This window comes from Entelurus aequoreus, linkage group LG06 (assembly GCF_033978785.1).
Source record: "Entelurus aequoreus isolate RoL-2023_Sb linkage group LG06, RoL_Eaeq_v1.1, whole genome shotgun sequence".
NCBI classification, from domain to species: domain Eukaryota; kingdom Metazoa; phylum Chordata; class Actinopteri; order Syngnathiformes; family Syngnathidae; genus Entelurus; species Entelurus aequoreus.
The window spans coordinates 38,513,263-38,519,262 of record NC_084736.1 but is presented as its reverse complement, the minus strand read 5'-3'; positions in this window follow the sequence as shown (position 1 = coordinate 38,519,262).

The window sequence follows — 6,000 nt, the reverse complement described above, 5'->3', positions numbered from 1 at the left end:
TCCACCCCAAATATATTTCAAAGTACAATATTTGATGTGAATTCATAACATTGATATTATTTATATTTGTTTTTACAATAACAGTAATGTAGAAGATCTTTGACATGTGGTTTTGCAATAAAAAGCAGTGCTCTTCTGTTATATAGAGGATCTTTGACTCGTGTGTTTGCAGTAAAAAGCAGAGCACTCCTGTTATATAGACAATCTTTAACCACTGTTTTACAGTATACACTACCGTTCAAAAGTTTGGGGTCACATTGAAATGTCCTTATTTTAGAAGGAAAAGCACTGTACTTTTCAATGAAGGTAACTTTAAACTAGTCTTAACTTTAAAGAAATACACTCTATACATTGCTAATGTGGTAAATGACTATTCTAGCTGCAAATGTCTGGTTTTTGGTGCAATATCTACATAGATGTATAGAGGCCCATTTCCAGCAACTATCACTCCAGTGTTCTAATGGTACAATGTGTTTGCTCATTGGCTCAGAAGGCTAATTGATGATTACAAAACCCTTGTGCAATCATGTTCACACATCTGAAAACAGTTTAGCTCGTTACAGAAGCTACAAAACTGACCTTCCTTTGAGCAGATTGAGTTTCTGGAGCATCACATTTGTAGGGTCAATTAAACGCTCAAAATGGCCAGAAAAAGAGAACTTTCATCTGAAACTCGACAATCTATTCTTGTTCTTAGAAATGAAGGCTATTCCACAAAATTGTTTGGGTGACCCCAAACTTTTGAACGGTAGTGTAGGTCCTTACACAATGCAGAACACTCCTGTCGTATAGAGGATCTTTGACTAGTGTTTTTGCGGCATAGGTCCTTACACAATGCAAAACACTCCTGTTATATAGAGGATCTTTGACTAGTGTTTTTGCGGTATAAGTCCTTGCACAATGCCGAGCACTCCTGTTTTAAAGAGGATCTTTAAGGAGTGTTTTTGCAGTATAAAACAAAGCACTCCTGTAATAAAGAGGATCTTTAACCAGTGTTTTACAGCATAGGTCCTTACACAATGCAGAGCACTCCTGTAATATAGAGGATCTTTGACTTGTGGTTTTGCAGTGTAAAGCAGAGCACTGTTGCTAATAGAGGATCTTTGACTTGTGGTTTTGCAGATTAAACAAGGCACACCTGTAATGTAGAGGATCTTTGACATGTAGTTTTGCAGTACAAACATCAGTGCTCTCCTGTTATAAAGGATCTTTGACAAGTATTTTTGCAGATGAAACCTAACACCCCTGTAATAAAGAGGATATTTGACTCGTGTTTTTGCAGTATACAGCAGAGCACTCCTGTTATATAGACAATCTTTAACCAGTGTTTTGCATTAGAGGTCCTTACACAATGCAGAGCTCTACTGTGATATAGAGGATCTTTGACTAGTGTTTTCACGGTATAAAGCAGAGCACTCTTGCTAATAGAGGATCTTTGACCAGTGTTTTTACAGATGAAACAAAACTCCCCTGTAAAGTAAATGATCTTTGACTTGTGCTTTTGCAGTATACAGCATAGCACTCCTGTTATATAGAGGATCTTTGACTTGTGTTTTTGCAGTAAAAAGCAGAGAACTCCTGTTATATAGACAATCTTTAACCACTGTTTTGCAGTATAGATCCTTACACAATGCAGAACACACCTGTTGTATAGAGGATCTTTGACTTGTGGTTTTGCAGTATAAAGCAGATAACTCCTGTAATATAAAGGATATTTGACCAGTGTTTTTGCAAATGAAACAAAACTTCCCTGTAATGTAGAAGATCTTTGAAATGGGGTTTTGCAGTATAAAGCAGATAACTTATGTAATATAAAGTATCTTTCACTAGTGTTTTTGCAGATGAAACAAAACTCCCCTGTAATGTAGAGGATCTTTGACTTGTGGTTTCGCAATAAAAAGCAGTGCTTTTCTGTTATATAGAGGATCTTTGACTTGTTGTTTTGCAGTAAAAAGCAGATAACTCCTGTAATATAAGGCTCTTTGACCAGTGTTTTTGCAAATCAAACAAAATGTTTTTTAATTCCCACTAAAATGATTGGGGATCCAAAAGTCACCCACTTATAAAAGTGTTAAAAATAAATCAAATTTGTATTGTATCTTTACTTTCAACGCTCAAGTCTCGAGATCAACTTCAGGCCTACCCATCGATTTTAAGTTGTTGTTTTTTAATACTATTTTTGTCAAATAAAACTATCTTTTATGGAAAAAATGTCAACAAGTTCCATCTTGTAAACTACTGGTTCGCCAAAAATAACAGCAAAAACTTCTTCAGCCTTTAATTAGTCTTAATTGAACTCATTAGGTAAATTAGTTTTGACCATATTCTCATTTATTGAGAGGAAGGACTCGCAAACAAATGACTCACAAGTCTCATTGTCCACTGAACAAAGGAGCCGTTCAAAAGACCCGCCTCGTCCGAGAATGTCCCATCTCTACCAGGCAAGTATACACTAAGTACAGCACTCCGTAGAGAAAAGTAAATAAGCCTTGTTCAAATTGTTTATATTTTTTTAAACTAATTTTGGACATGCAACAACTTGTATTCTTTTCATGTTGCACTGCATTACAGTAATGCTATTACCACAATTAAAAATGAAACATGTTCATACTGGACATGTTTAAGAAAATTCCACTAAAGATCATTTCATGTTAAAACTTGCGGAATTGAACACATCTGTAAAGTAGGAAGAACAAGTCAAATTATGAATTAGTAATATTTTGTACCCATTCTCCAAGTCTCACAAATTAATGATTGTCATTTTTTAATAAAAATAGATTCCTTATTCATGAAAAATGATTACAGGAAGAAAAATGTAAAGTTAATATAGAAATAATAAATATACACTATATTGCCAAAAGTATTTGGTCACCTGCCTTGACTCACACATGAACTTGAAGTGCCATCCCATTCCTAACCCATTAGGTTCAATATGATGTGGGTCCACTTTTTGCAGCTACTACAGCTTCAACTCTTCTGGGAAGGCTGTCCACAAGGTTGCGGAGTGTGTTTATAGCAATTTTCCACCATTCTTCCAAAAGTGCATTGGTGAGGTCACACACTGATGTTGGTCGAGAAGGCCTGGCTCTCAGTCTACGTTCTAATTCATCCCAAAGGTGTTCTATCGGTTCAGGTCAGGACTCTGTGCAGGCCAGTCAAGTTCATCCACACCAGACCCTGTCATCCATGTCTTTATGGACCTTGCTTTGTGCACTGGTGCACAGTCATGTTGGAAGGGGCCCACTCCAAACTGTTCCCACAAGGTTGGGAGCATGGAATTGTCCAAAATGTTTTGGTATCCTGGAGCATTCAAAGTTCCTTTCACTAGAACTAAGAGGCCAAGCCCAACTCCTGAAAAAGAACCCCACACCATAATTCCTCCTCCACCAAATTTCAAACTCGGCACAATGCAGTCCGAAATGTAGCGTTCTGGTCTATCAGATTGCCAGATGGAAAAGCGTGATTCATCACTCCAGAGAAGGTGTCGCACCTTAGAGGGAATGTTGCTCACAGGGCACAGAGGAGGCGTCAGTGCGATACAGTTCGCGTATCGGTCACGTGACCAAAGCAGCTCATGATCGGTCACGTGACTTTCTAAAAGCGGTACGCGCACCGACACAGGGTTTCGCTCTATGAGCTCGACGCATGCGCCTATGCATCTGTGTGGACCCATCACTACTGTTACTAGAGAAGGTACAGGAATGACGGCGTGGCGAAGTTGGTAGCGTGGCCGTGCCAGCAATCGGTTACTGGGGTTCAATCCCCATCTTCTACCATCCTAGTCATGATACATGTTCACATTATTTGACTGTATCTAAAAAAGATAAAAATATATTTTTATTTAAATGAAGATATTAAATAATCCTAAATGAAATACAATGACTTGGTTTATATTATTGTATATACTAGGTCATAAAATCAGTGTCAGTTGAGTCGGTCCATAGGTTGCCTGTAGGGATTTTTAATGTCCAGCAGATGTCAGTATTTAGTGACACAGTATCGACACAGTATCAATACAGTTTTGCAATGTGTCGAAACGCTTCATGAGGCCTCATCAACCCATCACTATTTAGGAGCGAGGAAACTTCACGACTGGATTTGTTGCACAGGTGGCATCCTATGACAGTTCCACACTGGAAATCACTGAGAGCGGCCCATTCTTTCACAAATGTTTGTAGAAACAGTGTGGAAGTGCCTAAGTGCTTGATTTTATACACCTGTGGCCGGGCCAAGTGATTAGGACACCTGATTCTCATCACTATAGTGTTTTGTATATTGTACAGCTTTGCGTATTATTTTTATTGGATAGTAGTCTGTTTATTTCAATTGTTAGTTTTTTCTTTATTACCTGTTGTGTAATTTAATTTATTTTTACCCCATATTGTTCCCACTACCGCACCTTAAATTGGAGTCCTTAATCTCGTTATATGCAAATATAATGACAATAAAGTTCATTCTATTCTATTCTATTTGGATGGCTGGCCAAATACTTTTGGCAATATAGTGTACACCCCCCCCCCCCTCCACACCCCTGATTGTAAATAATGTAAATAATTCAATGTGATTATCTTGTGTGATGACTGTATTATGATGATAGTATATATCAGGGGTGGGCAATTAATTTTCACCGGGGGCCGCATAAGCAACCCGAGCACTGCTGGAGGGCCACACGACAATATTTCAATTAAATTTTGCTCAATATTATTTTTGATATACCGTAAGATAAATAATAATGATGATAATAATAATAATAATTAATAATAATAATAATAATTTAATTTAACCTCACTTAACTTTATACAAAAGCAGATTGCTTTTGATGGTCACTTTATCCTGCATTGTCCAACATTTTTCCCCATCAGATTTGGACAACCATCTGTTGTTAAAAATAGTTTTTAATCATATTTATTTTATATTGTTTTTTATATTGGTTTTATATGTAATTGTTTTTTCTTTTTATTCAGTCATTGGTGGAGCTAAGGATAATATTTGAATATTGTTTTTAATATTGTTGTGCAGCACTTTGGAAACATTTTGTTGTTTAAATGTGCTATATAAATAAAGTGGATTGGATTGGATTGTCACACCTGCCAGCTTGTCCCATTTCAGTCCTAACATGTCCAAACACACATTTACCTATGTGAACAAGTCATTACCTGTGGTTGTCTCTTTAATTGACTGCATGGCTGCCACCTACTCCGTGATTTGAAAGTCTGCAGTTATCCCACATAAGAAGAAGAGCAGCTGGAGGTGTCACGTACATCGCAGATCTCATCCAAAGTTAGCGAAAAACAGTCCATGTCTCCGGGCATACAGCGCAACAGAGTCCAATAAGCACTCCTTAATAAACTCTCCGTCAGAAAACGCCTTACTTTTTCTGGCGCTTTTGTGAGAAATGACGAAACTTGTCCTGACGGCTGCATCTCTGGGGGTGTGAAATATGGCACAAAGTCCTTGTTGGCTTTGCAGTTTTACCATCAACGCATCAGCCTCCCTTGCGCGCGCTTCATCAGACACATTCCGGTATTTTCCCTCGTGTTTCTTCGTGTAGTGGCGATTAAAATGATATTCTTTAAACACAGCAAGCTGTGTACCACACATTAAGCACACGGCTTTACCATTAATTTATGTAAAGAAATACTTGCCAGTCCAAAACACGCCATTCGTCATCAACTTTTCTTTTTTTAGCGTCTCATCACTTGTCGCTGTGCACCTGCACTCACAGGTTCCCCCCGGACATATGGCATGAATAACACATTTCAAAATAAAAGCAGCACAGTTGTATTGCGCGCACGACATAGATGTTTTTTAAACTTTATTTTGTAATTTGTTATTGCGCCGTTCAATTCACTCACAATCGCACACGCGCATACGTCCACACGGAAGTAATACAAATAACGCTTTTCAAAACAAAAGCAGCACCGTTGTATTGCACACTCGACATAGATACTTTTTGAAATGTATTTTGAAATTTTTGATTGGCCTCACGCGGGCCGGACA